This window comes from Bombus terrestris, chromosome 3 (assembly GCF_910591885.1).
Source record: "Bombus terrestris chromosome 3, iyBomTerr1.2, whole genome shotgun sequence".
NCBI classification, from domain to species: Eukaryota; Metazoa; Arthropoda; class Insecta; order Hymenoptera; family Apidae; genus Bombus; species Bombus terrestris.
This window is the reverse complement of record NC_063271.1, coordinates 14,937,334-14,954,721: the sequence shown is the minus strand read 5'-3', so window position 1 is coordinate 14,954,721 and position 17,388 is coordinate 14,937,334. Positions and strand designations below refer to the sequence as shown.

General features: G+C 35.5%; 1 long non-coding RNA gene across 1 annotated transcript; it reads left to right on the top strand.

Annotated features, from left to right (window-relative positions):
• The first annotated feature begins 10,669 nt into the window (after positions 1-10,669).
• Positions 10,670-15,836, top strand: LOC125384667. Its single transcript, XR_007223308.1, has 2 exons — positions 10,670-12,562; positions 12,680-15,836. It is a non-coding gene; the product is annotated as an uncharacterized LOC125384667 (long non-coding RNA).
• The last annotated feature ends 1,552 nt before the right edge of the window (positions 15,837-17,388 follow it).

The following is a 17,388-nucleotide window of genomic DNA, read 5'->3' as shown; positions in this document are numbered from 1 at the left end:
TCGAGCTCTTTTAACCGGCACTGTTGTTGTTCTTTCTAGCACCCGTGAAACTACAGTTTGCTTCTCTACTTTCTTCACTTCCGTGTATGTACATTCGCACGAATACGACGGAACAACCGACAATACAAACTGCCTGTCTCGGACACGCTTTCGGTAACGTTAGCTGTTCCACGTATTTGCAAGAAGTTTGCTCTAAAATTACAAGTTACAACGATTTCCCGAGATAATAACGTTTGCCTCGGCCAGCAAGCTAAATTATTTTTCTCCTCGTCGTGCTCTTTAATCCTTTTTTCTTCCTTTCTTTCTCTATCTATTCGAATCGAGCCGAAGGAAAAAAACGTGCTAATGACGACTGTATTCCATAGAAGGCTATACTTAGTTAACATTCGTTTACGTCACGGATGATAGAATAGTCGTGAGGAAACGCGAAGGTTGCGAAAAACACTCGCATGAACATTGAATTCTGCTCAGTAATTTAACTCGCGAACGATATTCAGGGAACCTATAAACTAAACCTATTCAGCTTTATTATCTATGATCTCTACTTTGACAGGCATATCTTCCACTTGCTGAAGTTTACGCCGGTAAACATGAATATTTAGTACTCGATAATCAACGGGAACACCAAAATTATTTAGTAACCAGCTCATATTTTAGATTTCAGATGATTAAACAGCTGTCGTTAACCGTTCCATATTCCACTACGTATTATCTTTAGTACTGATAAATAGTATCGAATTTAAATGCAACGAAATACAAAAACATTGAAAAATTGTTACTTATCTGAGATATCCTATAAATGATATCATCGTTACATTTATGTTCGGATATTTAATGTTGGTTATACGTATATTATATGTATAGTCATTAGTTCTTTTCGTTTCAATTCGAGCCGGTAAAAGAACATTTCTAATATAACTCTGTTAGTCGAATATGTTCATCGCAGCGTGCTCCGCCTTCTTTCACAAGAAATTATTAGGGTCCGTGGCTGCTGTCAAATTATACGGAGATTCTCCTCCCACTACGTACAAAGTTGACGCCTTTCTTCTTAACGCTCTCCAACGGGCTTCAATAATATTCTTATTAAATCGTTCTTTGAACACACTTCTTGAACTTTTATGGAAATAATGTTTCTCGATATTTTGCTATTCTTCCAGTTATTTATTTTGCAGTTTACAATATTTTTTCATTTATCTTGACGATAAAACGTTTACGTATCTTACTATTAACCGTACTATACCAACAAGATTAAAATCCTACAAACGATATGGTACAATCTTTGCATAATTCGTTTGTTTATTTTTCAGATTGTAATCCGGATGGAAATAAAAAATACGTAGGTACAGCAAATATATATTCGTTTTATTAACGCTTTCTCTATATCCTTTAGATTATATAAATATTTATTTCATCCGTATTTCCAATGAGACAATTGACAATCAGACATTTCCAAACTGTTATAATGTTCCTATGTATATCTACCGACGCGTCGCGTCACTACGTAAAAAAGCTTTTAACATTCACTTCTCTGTCTATTTCCTTTTCTCTATCCTTAGATTGATTGACCGACAAATTTGGAAATATTAAATTCATTTTCTATTCGTATTTATATTTCTACCCTATTCGTTATAGCTATCGTAATTACATCACCACATTACACGAATCGTTTCAATAATCTCTTTTTATTGTTTTATTACAAATAAAATTTTATAAAAGAATTAACAAAAAAATTACTAATTTATTGTACATTCATTTCACAATCCTTCTTTACTTCTTCCAATGAATCTAATAATTTGTTTTTATAATATGTGTGTTTTTTTATTTTACAATTTCTATATTTCGGGTAAGAAATAAGTCTACATTTCCCTGTAAATGTAAATGTAGAGAAAATAAAAAATGTAGGAAGTTGCTTCATCATCTTTTTATTCTTCATATTTTCATTACGTTTCTACCTCAGTAAATAGTTCTCTGAATTATTGTATTTCGAGCGCATTGGCTTGTCTACCTATACAGGCACACTAATGCATTTTAACACCTGTGAAGAGTTATTCCGAGAATGTAGTACCATGTATATGCTATACAAACTATTTTGTATGACATACCGCGTGATAAATTAGTAAAGTTTGAAACAAACCTGAAAATGTGTATAAATATATTGCAATACGTTCGTTGTCAACACACTTCGCCTAAATCACAAAATTATCTAAACAGTCATTTATCCATTACATTTAATGAAATTGAGTAAGAGTAGCTTTGCGATATACTCTTTGTTACATGTCCGAAAAGTGTCTCTCTTTCGCAAACATGTTTTTTACAACAGTGCACCTTCATACAAACGTGAAACCAAGTCTGTGAAATGTCGCGGTGTTTATCTCAAGAGAACAAAATGGATCGTACGTAATTCGAAAAAATAATATAAAACAAAAAACGTTGTGCGTCTATTATTTTCTCAAAAAGCGAAAGAAACTTTTCGAACAACCTAATACATTTCTAGATTGGTTTCAAATTTTACCGCTATAATTATGACATCGTATCTCGTTACAATGGCAATGGAATTGCAAAAAGCGTTGAACAGCGCATGTAATATATTCATAAAAATGTTCTACGGTATATGTATTTTAACACATGTAACTCGAATATCTCGATGATGCATACTTTGGTGCGTGAAAATCTAACGCAAAACAGAAAATACAAACTAAACGAGAAAACAGTCCAGTTCGTATATATTATATAGCGTATAAGCAAGCAGAAAAAGTGAATGGCAAGGATTCAGTGAAAGAGGTAGAAAGATACGGAAGGTCCAGTTAGTTCTCTCGCACAACCACGAGAGAAGTCCTCCGATAGCTTCTTTGTCCATATGAATTCCCGATTCGGCGAAGCGCCGATTCCCTCGGAAACGTTACAGCGGGAACATCCACGTCGTTCTCGTCGAATACATTAGTGATTCCTAGCAGGCGACGCGCCGTAATGAATGTTTCCGGTGACAGCCGACTGCGGAGAATGCCTTCCGCGACAAACAATGCGGTTCTCTGTTCATCGAAACCGCTTCCACCCTGTGTGCCTTTCCCCTTCTTTCTGTATGCGTCGGTAACATTTGCCGCCAAAAGGATTCGTCGCCACCCTATACGCTTGAAATTCATGTGCCGATTCTAGTCTAAAGGCTCGGTGTTTTCAACCTTTCTCCAACGTTAATTGGCCAACATTCTATGGTTCTAATAGTTACTTATCAAATTAGATACTTATAAAATGGCACTAAAAATGGAAATAATTGCATAAAAATTGTTATATAGTTTACGATTAAACGTGACTAAAATCAAATAACGTCGCCCATCTTTTAACGACATTGAGGTATTAATGTTTTACACCAGAGAGATCAAATTTAAGACGCGCTGGTGTTTTCATTATCGTTTTGTTTATTACCTCCGCTGTATTATCATATTATAGTAAATTATCTACAGACAAATCTTTAAACGAAGATTATGAATTTATTTAAATTTATTCCCCCCAATAAAAAACTTCTACATTAAGTGTAATCGTATCTTACTTTCAATGACTCGTAAACCATTTACATATACGGCTGAAATATACATAGCTGCCGATATATTTATGAGTTTAATATTATAATGTGAAATAGAAAATAATAATTTGAAATAACAAATCACTCCGATTGATTTATTATTTTTACTTTAAAGATTCTACTATTCTATCCAATGTCGTGTTGCACGCTGTTTCGTAACTAGGTACGTTAATTAATGTTTCGAATTTCGAAAAATCTTTTCGGTAGATCAGAATTAATTCTCTTTAAAGAAGACTCTTTTTAAAAATTTGCCACCTATCGAGTATGCAATAGAAAATAAGAAGAAGAAAATGACTGTCGATAAAATTATCATTTAACTCAAATTGAAAATAACAATACTGTCGCATTGCGGAGAGACCGCAGTCAGCCTTCTCTATCAGGATTTTGAGTCAGTCTGGGACACCGTTTGCGTTGTAACGGAAACCACATCGGAATATCAGAAGGACTGAAATCGGTTATACTACGTTTCGAAGCCGAAAGACCTTCGTGGATATCGTATTCCGAGGATTTGGAGCCATTACATTGTAGGGGGTCTTAACATATCGCCGTCGAAAATTGGCCGATCTGTTAGCAATGCGGTATGCATGCATACGAGAAACGGGGCGCGAAACTGCACTTGTGGTCTTCGTTCTGCAATGCGTGTATGTTCACATTTCGAACTCTACCAGCGATTCGATGTTGGAATGTTCGACCACTTGTGGGGGCCACTCAATACTCACCAAGTCCATTTCCATTGTTACCGGCTATATCGGTAGCCAGTCCGCGAGAATTCCAAACGCTCGTACACCGAGATTCGATTCGACCGTATTTTGCAACATTCCCTCCAGTTTCTCTTGTTTGCATTGCTCACGTTATTTGTACGCCGCTTCGTAACCACAGCCATATTAGACATCTTGTAATCGTTCATCGGATCTTCTAGCGCTTCTACTTTAGACTACACGTAATATATCTTTCATGACTCAACTTTTCTTTAGTTGGGTAGAAGTTGTATCAAGTCCATTTATTGCTTACGTTATGTAAACCAATTATTACACTAGAATACTACACGTGTAAGTAAAATCGTACATACTATTCAAAGTTGAATAAAATGTTTGTAACAAAAATATAATTTTTTTTTAAAGATAAAGCGCTATACTTTAATGACACATGCTTCAGACTGAAATGAAACCTGATGAGTCTCGCGAGGAAAGTGGGTAAACCAGAATTTCTTATTTTTATATCTGCTATATACTTTGCAACTTGTCAGTAGACATTAGACAAATTGTTTTAACGTGGCAAAATAGCACGACGACGATGCTTCCATTTTTGTTTACAGTTGTTTATTTGTTTATTAAGTTTTCAGGGTGTGTTTTTTAAGCTTACACGGAATATATTGATCTTATATATTATTGGCTAATGAGTTAATCTGCGTATTCTCTTTTTGTAATCGCTGGTTGCCTTAATTATTTCTTCCTTTACTCTAATGACGTATAGATCCTTCCTTATTTTTTTGTTTCTAACGATGGAGCGTAAAATAATAGACTGTTAGGCCTCAAATTTGGCCATATGGTTCTTCACCGCCATTCCCCATAATGGTATACCATCCGTTCAGATTGGCGTTATTATACTCTCATAGACGTATAAACCAGAAATATGAAATCCTTGTTTTGACAATTTATGCGTTTGAAAGATACAGATCATCACGTAAGTATATACATATGCAAGACTTTCGATGCTATTAGAGTTGAGTTCGACAATTAGCGTATTCTTGAAATATTACTTGTTAATTACCTAATTATATGCTGTATTATGCATGAATTAAACTTAGTTAACTCCGAATAGCTACAATCGGCTTTTCCAAGAAATAAGTACTAGTGAGATATGCGAATAGCATATATGAGGTACATACGTAGATACATCAAGAGTGTCATAATCGTTGTACATACATATTTATGTTTCGGTCAATAGAACAAATACTTTTGAAAATGAAAACGGTTCGATTGGATTATATCTGAGTTATGTCTAGGTGCCAGATGGAACGTCCAATAGTGTCGGATATTTAGGTATTTGTTATATGTATATCAGAATCAGGATTTGTTATACGTATATCTTCCGAACGCATGAATTGCTGAAACTAAAATTTCATATCACGATAGTCACCAAGTTTAATCTCGATAAGTTATTAGTACCATTTAGAAAAATATCTGATCTAATTTTAACACACTAATGTTACTGCGAAGTCACAAAGTTGTTAATGTACTTCGCTATCCTACTAATAAAGTTCAGGTACACGTCGCTTATCTTAGTTATATTATCATTCTTCTATTAGTTATCTTATCATTGTAGAAGAGAATTTTCAATCCGGGCAAGTATTTTAATAACAGTTTATCCAATGGCCACATCCAATGGAACGTAAATATACAACGCAATTTATAAAGACGTTGGGGCAAAAGAAAAATTGCACGGATGCACAGAGGTTTTTAAACCAGCGAGGATGTACGACGGCGGAAACGGTTTTGCACATCTATCGGTTCCCGCGTGCTATATAGTACTTACTTATATACGATGCACCAGTAACATTTCACAGTATAATAAAGAGCATAAGGTTTTTGAAATACGTACTTGCCGGCAAAGCGGCGCATCGACGATGACATCATTATGACGGCCGAGGAAACATTTACTCGCGAAAAGGTAGAAGGCGAACACGTGTACATTCGAGTCGAATCGGCGCGGAACATCTGATCGCGATAAAGGAATGCCGTGAAAATCGTCGTACACTGGCGTTATTTTGTTTGCTTCGGGTTATGTTATACTGCGTAATCTTACGGTAAGCAGGCGTGTTAACAAGCGCATGTATGCGTGTATGAGTCCAGTGATAAACTTCCAACGTGCATTTCGTTGGGCAATAACCGTCGCTTAATTCATGTATATCCCCGTGGGCAGCACCACACGCATTATACGAGAAGCTCCATGCCGGACTCTGATAGTTCTACCGTCAGGCTCGGATTTATAAGTAGCGTTACAAGGCCAACGATCACACTATCGGACTCTTCGTTCTTTCTCGCTAAATTTTCTCAAATGCATTTCCCTTTGAAGCGTAATTTCGTAGTCGATCCTTTCTACAAAGCATATTCTAATTATTATCTAAATTGCAACGTCCGTCATGTATCACGAATAATCTCCAGACACGTGTCGACTACACGGATAGAGAACGTATGTATATGTTGCGCTGTTATAGTAATTCATATTTGCTTCTCGCGTATCGAAGTTTAATCGGATAAATCGCTATTATCAGATTTCTTAAATAGATAACATTGAAGTATGATAATAAGTGACAGGATCATATATCTTGAAAAGTACTTCATCAATATTAAGATACGAATACGAGATTGATTGCCGAAAATAGCGAGTAAACCAGACATATCTTTTCACTTCAACCACTTTACTTTTATACCTCAAAAATGCATATACATTACGATGTTTCATTTGCATAATTATTTTCGCACATACCGCGCATAAGAGACACGATTTAAATTTTTGGAGAGCGGTAATTGTACGTAGCTGTATTCCAATGAAACGAAAAGAAACGATTAATGAAATGAGAATAATCCAAACCGAATGATGCACGTACCTATTTGAGTAAGTTTACAAATTATTCGACCGTTGGTATAAATTACTTTGTCGATCACGGAATGTATTTTCTCGTGAAGAATTGCATCGTTTGAAATCTCAAATCGTCTGTCACGAGAATAAAACGCATGTAACAAGTTTTATTCGTTTCGCAGTACTATTACGTCACATTAGCTAACAGAGTGTAGTTAACGAGCAGTACCGCAGCACATTAGGTACCGTAAATCGTGCTGGTCATTCCTCTTTAATTATCGCGTTAGCAGTGAAATCTGGCTGCTGGTCGAATCACAGGCTGATGTCCGCGGCTAGCTTGGCTCGAAAGGCCAGAAAGAGGAACGATCTTCGGGTTCTCCATTACACGATCCGCGCCTGGGGCCTCGGTTCCACCACGTATGGCTCGAGATTCATGCCAGCCCCATGCTTGGATCATGTAGCGAGGGCCTTTAGAGAGCTGTAGAGAGTCGTTGATCAGAGGCGAGGTTATCTCTTGTCTCTGCAAGAGGCGGTCGAATGAAAGGCACCGACAACGTCCAGCAGCGGACCATACATCAACTCGCGGCTTGAGTAAATAAGCGGTGCTCTGCTCGATCTTCTCTCTCCCTATATACTTACTATCTTCCCGACTCGCTTCTAAGTGTTATACCACCGATCCAGCAAGTTTTATCTCTCTACTATTTCAAAAATAACTGCGGCAAAGACATTTTTTCAAGTTTACAGATAAATGTGGCATACGTATGTACCTCTTGATCCGTCGATGATCTATTTCTGTTTATTCTTTTATCTATACCACATCAACAATGTTATATTGTTTATAATCTACTCGCTGCTCGTACTCGTATTATCATTTATCGTTCACGTTAGTTTTTAAAATTATGACACGGCCGAGATAAAATAGCAATGTTGTTGCAACTTTTACGATGTTATAATTCAATATCACGTCAATGGCTCGATCTCAGATTAAATTGTTGACACTTGTGTAACTTAAAAATTATATTTTTTTGCATGATCCCAGCATATGCTTAGATACGTAATTTATTATATATCAGATTGATCGATAAACTATGTCATATTATTTTAACATTATTTTCAAAACGTCTGTACTTCCAACCAAAGTATTAGGTATATTTTAGTTCGTACTTTTAACTAAAATAAATAAATAGCTGTTCGAATATCTCTCGACAAGTTATTGGTACGAGAGTTGTATATTCATAGTTGGTTGAAAGAGGAAAACGAAAGTTGCTAGTACCAGCAAGGTGCTAAAACGAGAGTGGATAGTTAACGGCTGCGTGCCCGATAAATTCCTCATTTGTAACAACTATTTTCTCAAGTTCTTATTCGCAAGAAGAAACTCATTGCTCGAATCATTCTTTACTTTATTAATATACATATATATATTAGATTATATTGCTACGGCAATTACAGACACGAAGTCGTATACCTAATAAGCGATATCGCAATGGTATATTTTTCTTATTTATATGTTTGTGATACATTTTCCTTTGTATTGCTGAATTAATTTTGATAGATCATCGATCCCATGGCTTTTGAGAGACACTTTCGAACATACGCGAATATTTATCTATAGCGAGAGAAACTGAATTACTAAGTTTGTTCAATTTTTTTGTGCAATGCTTTGAATATAAGTTTTCCAACTTGTCCAAAACCTATAATTTCAGATATAATTCTTCTCACGCGTTTGGAGATCGTTCGCACTATAAGTTTCACAGTTTCCACTATTAAAATATTTTGTGGAAAACCAAATCTGTTGGAGCACTACGGCGAAGAATGGTTTTCCTCTTTACGTAGGAACGTTTCGCGCGTGTTTAACATATTCAAACGTGTAAAAGGGGATTTGACGCGTAACGGTGCTTTCCTGCTTCAAATTTACAGAAAATCGCAGCATAATTTTGTAAACAGCATGATCGGCACTCAATGTCGACGTCGTCGAGCTATCGAGCGTGTAACGCGCCCGTTCGACAGTAAACAGAATGAAGCAGAAACGTGGCTGTTTCGTCGTTGGTGCTAGCGCGAAAACAGGCAGGACAGCTTACCTACCACCAACGTTTTCCTGTCACGGGTGTAAACGCATTTGTACACGAATATATTTTAAACATATATTCTGTGCTGCAGCATACGATAAACGTCTCTAAAATAAAATAGCTATCCGGCCAACAGATAAACCGGTAATATGTTTCAGGAGTAAATGGCCGGATCCTGATAAACACAAGTTATGCGCTTACGCGCAATGTCTTTTCGGTTGTCCAATAAATTAAAGCCCTTCCCTTCCCTGTCCCGCTTCTCTTCCTTCGCTTCGAACGAAAACCCAGAGGCCGTGAAGAGAGTGTTAGTATGATTATAATTTATTCTTGATTAGCATTAATCCTCAGGCCTTCTGTCTCCCTTTTTCTCTCTTTCGACATTAACTTCCCCATAGCTTTTATTGGGCCGTTGGTCCGACCGTAACTTACACTTATGATTATTAATGACGACATTTATCAGAGATTGGCACGAGAGTCTGAAACGTAAAATAGAATGGTATATACATAAATACAATTCAGACCAGTGTCATACGTGAAAGTACCTCGAACTAAAGCTACACTCCCGTCTTCCTCTGCGATATTGCTAGAATACTCGCAACAACTGCATAACATGTACGTATTTATAATCGGTAAGTGCTTGTCTACTATATTTTCATTTATTCTTTTTCTTCTTTCGGTCGTACATTATCTTTATTCGTTATCAAAAACCATTACATTAAATTTTTAAATACTGTACGGTACAAATACCTATAATCATTTCTTCAAATGATAATTGAATTTGTATTATTTGATTACACAAATATCGAGAAGAATTATAAGAAATTCGAAATCAGATAATACTATGAAATGAATATTGTGGAAAACTATTCGCACGAACCGCATTCAGCTCATGTTTGTCATTCGTTTGTTCCAAGTTACTACGATATACCGTTTTATTATCCATTCATTTAACGAAACATCCTATTATGGAAGCTATCATAACATTCCAACTAATTACAATTATAAGAAGTGACCGATCCATATCGACGTCTTGTATTTGGTCGAATGATATTATCAGCCGGGAAGCCAATCTTAACTGTGGTAAGAAAAAGCATTAATAACTGCGCGCGTCAAAATGTCACCAGGTTTGATTAATGGATTTACTGTTACATTGACTGGTGATGAATGAAGAATATATTGTTTCTGGATATGTATGATTAAATAATAATATTTGTATTTAATATTTGCAGAAAACTGGGATATTTCAGTCAAAGATTCTAATTTCCATTAAGACTACTTAATACATCCCTTAACGATATCGTAAGCATCTAAATTTATGTTTTAATATTACTAAATCATAAAATAATTAGAAAATAATAAATAATACTGTGATTTCAAACACGGTATTCCATATTATTTCGTATTATTATATGTATACGTATTAATTGCTTCGCAGAGAAAAAATTTTATTTGGTATTAATAAAAAATGACTTAGACTTTTAAATTAGGACTTAAAGTTCCATCAGTTAGACTAATAAAACAGTTAGACGATACTGGCTGAAAGTAGGTATTTAAGTTTAACATCCAAATACCGTTGCTACTTTAAAAAACATTAGATTTGTAGCGTGCACCCGTACGATTGATATTGATATCCAAGAATAAGAATTTATTGCTTTTTAGCAAGTTAAAGTTCGTCAGCTCTATGGCGCTAATCGAAATACAAACGTATATTTTGCGCACATACATGGACTCGTGGTACACAGACACGCGTATTCCATGTGTATCCGCTCCCAAGACGAAACGACATTAGCCGCTCTTATCCATTCAAACAAAATGTCAAAGTGCCAGATGATAATGCGGAGAAGATAAATCAAGCATGCTGAAAAGATGACGGTGATAAATGTAAAGCCGTCTGCCAGGCGGCCCCGGAGATAGTTACTGAGATACACGACGAGTCGTGACTGATGGCGATGTCGTGAGATGTGGTATCATAATAATTCATAAAGGCCGAGGCCAGAGGCTTAATCGCTGATTAATGAAAGGACAGACTTGTCCCGATCTCGTTCTTCCTTTTTCTCGTTCTACTTCTCTTCCTTCTTTTTTCTCTCGCTACACCATAGTTGCTGCTGTGGTTGCTATTGCTCTTACTTGCTTTCTTCTTCTTCTTCCTCTTCCTCCTTTTCGTCCTCCACCTTCGATGCTTCTGCTTCTTCTTCTTTGTCGACAGTGCTGCCGCCTGACGTATGTACATGTACCAACCGAGCGAGACGAGTAATCCGACATGTGTTCGTTTGGGCGATAGAACCAATTAATGTTGCGGCGGCGACGCAACCGTCGAGTCCATATTTCACCGAGCCAACCTCCTTCCACAGAATTCCTCGACACAACTTCGAATCTAGAAGAGGTTACCCAAAGTCATCCGTAAAGCCTCCACTACCAACCGCGTATACGTATTAATCGCTCCAGTAACTATTTGATGATCACGCAAACGTGTTTGTTTCGCCACATTTTTTATTCTTTGTGTTATAGCTTGTGATCGATCGTTTTTCTTTTAACAATGTAAGGTAACAACTTATACGTGTATTTACGAGCTCTATCTTCAAATGTTACAAGTTTTATTACTATCGTAATTTCATCAGTTACGTTGCTTGTATATGTTTGTTATACTTGTACGTGAAATATACGTACAATTAAATAATTAAATATTAAAGCATTTACTAATTCTTAAAAAAGCGAATAGTCCAAGGAAACATGTTTTAACAGCTTCCAAGAAATTTCTCAAATTTATTATTCTCTTTCATATTAAGATATTTATAAAATTATCTTTGAACGCGCTTAAAATAAAATACCGATCGAAAAAATCGCCTTGAAACTCCAAAGAAAAACATCAACGATGTGTCTGTTTTTTATAGGTATGTATGTACGTATGTAGCTTGTAATAATGAAAGAGTATTATGTACTAATTGTAAGTATAGGGTTGCCAAGAATAGAGTTGAAAACGTAAAACAAAATTATGCCGATATATATCGTAGATATATGCACGAAAACTACAAATAATGTTTGATTTCTGGCTGTTTGTAATCGTTGTTTAAAAGAATTACAGTAAAGAAAGGTAACAGCTTTACCGACTATACAATGGCCACGTATTTACCGCCATCTGAAGCGATTCTCAACTAACTTGCAACTTGGAATTTGTTTCTATTTAATTTAACCTAGATTTAACATTATGTGTTTGCGATTCCATTCCTTTTGCCTACTAGCGATTTTTTTGATTTCGTGCCTGTTAAACACTGTTGAATTATACTCAATAATATTTTGACACTTTCACAATGGACTATTCATTATTGAAATACTAGACGTAAGTAATCATGAATAATCAGTTGTTGTATACGTAACTTTTAAAAGCTGAAGTAATTAACATATTTTATTTAAAATACCACATTGCATTCTATTCTGAACTAATTTGAAATTTCAGATGGAACTAGCTGTAATGCTGAGAAGAATTCGCGTCTTGGAAAAAAGTCCTTTTTGGGTACGGCTTCTATTCAAAAGCCTGGGACAGTGTTTTAAGCCATTTTAATGGTTTAAGTTATACAGAGAATTTTTTACTCTGGGTGAATTATGTCATAACTTTTTTAAGAAATACAAATACATATGTACAACTATGAAATTTTGTACGTGCAATATTTCAACAAGGGTATTAACGGAAGAAAAATGTAGGTAAGGTGAAAGTAGTAGTATCTAGATTTCTAATATTAATCATCGTAACTTATGATTTGTAGATTCCTCGATATTTGATATTAATGTTCATTTATACATTGAAATCATATTTACTATCTGTCATATTTTAACGATGGCTTTAAGTTTGCCTCAAATATTATAATTATATTAACAATTTAATATCATGTATCGGCGTTATAAGCCTTCCAGTAAAATATTTAATATCTAATATTTGAAGATATTATCATTATCGATCGATGCGTTCTTTATTTGTCTTGGAATGAACGAAATTCGTATCGATTAAATTTTATATTGAAAGTAATAAAAATGTAGAAATATTTGATAGAATAATAATAATGAGAAACACGTATTTGACGTATTAATACAGCGGCACGTCGTTACTTCGATTCTTGAGCGGTATAAACAAGTTAGTAAATGCAGTATTTGTGCGATGCTGTAACTGAGAAGGGAAACTATCCTCTCCATAAACTTTACAACGTGTATGTCATAACTTTTTCTTTAAAATAAGCGAAACAAATATGTCGGGTGCCATTTTATGTAATAACGAGATTTCTTAATTAACTGAATAGTGCGTTGATTGGAATTAATTGATCGACGCTCTCATAGAAGTAACAGTACTTGAATACAGTTTCAAAGGAACGCCGCTACTCGTTGTAGATACAAGTAATTATACATACCAACCTCATTACGTTATACACTGTTTCTTACTTATTAATGCCTAAAAGATCGCTTAGCATTCCTGGAATAGAAATTCAAGAATTTCACTCGTATATTATTCGTATCATGTCAGTGTAAATTGATTTAATTAAATATCTTTATTCGTTACGCCTAGTTGGTGATTTAGTGCTAGAATACAATTTTTGTTTTTCTTATTACATATTAACCTTCCAACGAGGAAACGCTATGTAAGAACACGAAAACAAGATTAATATACCGTTTACTTTTACCGGATGTTTCATTTCCGACTTTGTTAAACTACGTTACGCGTTCTAAGTAACTATAACAAAATACCGACACTAAGGCGAACAGTAAAGCAAAGAACTAAATTTCTACGTTCGTGTTTATTGCAAATTGAATCATAATTGAGAAAATTATACGTTGAGAAGCAAGTACATGGCACTATAATAACGAGTCTTCCTTGTTTTGTTAATTCATCCAGATTGCTTGATGTTAAAGTCATTTCCGAGTGAAAACGAATCGAAGTAACGAACCGTCTGCTACGTCAAATTTCGTCACGGTACACGTGTACCCTTTTTCGTAGATGCAACAATGCTTATCGCGTTCAAAATCTCCGCCTCGTAACTTTGCTCTTTTGCCACGGATATAGAAACAGCGGTGGAGATTCGCCTACATTCTTCGCGTTTGTTCCGTAGGCCACGATTTATTGCTAGCTACTCGTGTATTTACGTGTTCGTGCGACCGAAACAATCTTGGTATTCCGTGTTCTGACTGATGAGAATGTAACAGGAATTTCTGTGCAACATCCATGCGTTCATCTAAGATGTTCGGTCTTAATCTGGTTCCTAACAATTTTAGAACCAGACGTTTGTTTTATGTAATAATGAGGTCTCATAATTAACCGAGCATATACTCCGCTGATTGGAGTTAATTGATGGATTCAGCGTGCGAAACGGTGTTATTGCACCTAGCAAATGTCTAATAAAAAGGTGAGAGACCGTCGTTAAAGTAGCGAAAAAATTGTCGAAGTGTAAAAGTCCTCCGTTTAACGGACATCTTCAAGATATAAAATTCATCACGTGAAATTCCGACTCGATGAAGTTATACCGTAGACGGTAGGGCGGAACACTTTTAAACATTTCCAATTGGATGGACCAGTTTCATCGTTTGAGAGATGTTATACAATTGATTCGATGTATCACGTAACGAAAAAAGTTATTTGTATGAATATCACGGATCATAGAAATTCGTGAATCTATTGAGAACGTCCGAAACAATTTAAAGTTTGGTAGTATCAGCGCATACCTACGATATGGATAGGAGGATTATAAGACTGGAGAAGAGGAAATTAAGGATGATGGCGATGGCTAGGTGGCGAAAGAGAAAGAAAGAGAGGATGAAGGTGCGAGTGAGCGCGGCGCGAGTAGTGGAGCGGGGGCCGGAGAGGAGGGGAGGCGAATAAAACGCAGGGCTGCGTGCCTGCCGGTAATCACGCGTCGGGATAAAGTTATTCCGGGGCATAAATAACCGACATGTCTGGAATAAGGCATTAATTTATGTTATTTATCGCCCATTACGCAGCAAAGAAACATTCGCATGGGAAATAATGTATCATTCTCAACACGCGTCTGCGGCGAACTCGGGGAATTGAGAATGATTCAGAATGCCAACGAACGGACGAACAGCCGTACGTATGTACATCATGCTCTCTAAGAACCGACAGAGGTAATGTTCGACGTATACGTGGCTGCATGCATCGTGGATGCGGTTGCGTAACGTTGAGGTGCGTTTCGATCCAACAGACTCCGGAACGCTCTTAAAAATCTCTTATCTGTACACATCGGAGAGTGATGTTGTACAGGTTTAAACGTTCTTTCCACTTTTTGCCCTCTTTTTACACAACGCCCATGAACATTAATAGCGATCTTAATTATGCCGCGATAAAGGCCTATTAGGCCTTTATTAAATGAAGCCAGTCAGTTTGTAATTGCGATTTGTGAAATTCCGGTTTAATTCCCACCTGCTACCTCTTTCTTCGATCGCATAATTAAGATAACGTAGTAACAATGTGTATAATCACTATGACATTTTTCACTTGGTACAGTACCTACCTATTTCCGGCTCTTAGCAGTTAAGTTTGCGAAAAAACGTTAATGTCATACGAGATTGATTTTAATGTAACGTGTATGTTAATATATGCGCTATTACCTGTATGTTCTTTTATTAATGATTTTACGATTTTTGACTTTGTGATCCAAAGTTAACTAGTTGCAGATTTTGTAATTCAAATAAGGGAGTACATGATATTAATGAAGTAATTTAAAATGATAATGCGTCTTGGCATTAGAAACTGAATATGTAGTAAATCAATGCAAAGATATTTATAAATTATAAATTTAATTTTCTACAGATCGGAATATGTATTATTTGGAAAGAGTATTATGTATAGCCAGGTTTAGGAAGCATCGTATTGAGAAAGTGATTTGCGTTGTGTTATGTTCAAAAAATATACCAGAAATGAAAGTAGAGAAAACGACAGAACATAAATATTAACTGGCAAATATACAATAAAATCCAATAGCATCCAGTCGACAAAGACAAAATGTCATGACATTAAATGTCTCGCAAATTCGGAGGATTCGTGACAGGTGGAATGCGTTGCAACAAGTACCACGGTTAAATCGCACGATATACCATTTACGCTAATGGTAGATACATCGAGTAGGCGCATTGTACTTTTCGTTTGACTTACGAGCAAGATCGAACGTTCCGAGATCTATCGGGAACATGTTCAACGTAACTACGGTCTTACGTGACTGATTTATTTGCATCTTACATGCTGTGACTCTATGACATCGCATGCTAAATTGAATTTCATAATCCTTCCACGATTTACACGGAACTGTGTTGTGTTTAAAAATGCCCGGTCATAATTCATAATAAGCAAAATATTACCACGGCTCGGGAAGAAAAAGGTAGAGACGTTTTCTGACAGCGTACATTTTTTCTCTGTTCACGATCGAATTCTGGCCTGTACATACCCTTGTGTACCTTGCAATTATTCAAAAAACTTATAAGTACCGGTCACGTAAGCTATAACTTAAGTCTATAGTTCACTTTGTAGTTCGATGTCAAAAAATGGTATCAAGGACAGGGACAAAACGACTTCTAATGCACGCGATACGTCTTCTATATCGAGCACAATGGTAATATCAATGTAAATAAGAACACATTTTAAAACGCTGTTTGCAGATTATGCATCGTTAAAAACTTATATTTCTATATTCGTTTGATGGAGAGATTATATTGCGGCAAATAAAAATCTTACTAAAGCGCTGGAATATTTTCATAAATAGCTTTACTGGTCTTTATTATTTGTACAGATATTTATACAGTAATAAACATATAACATATATAATATATATATACACAATATATATCATATATTTAAAAAAATATATATGTATTGTATGTATGATATGTTTATTATCGTATAAATATATAAAAAATATAATAAAATGTCGCATATGTAACATCTTATTACTTAACACTTTATAACTCTACTTAGTTTTAATTTTCTCTCTGTTTAGCTTTTATTTCACCTATTATGATTCCGTTAATTAAAAGTTCTAAAACAGTGATTTCGTTCGTGTGTAAAGAAAACGCAAGACTTGTTAACATAAATTCGAAACACCCGAATAAATATTAAGGAAAATAAGCACAGTAAAATTACAAAATGCAAATACATAATTTTATAGTTAGCAT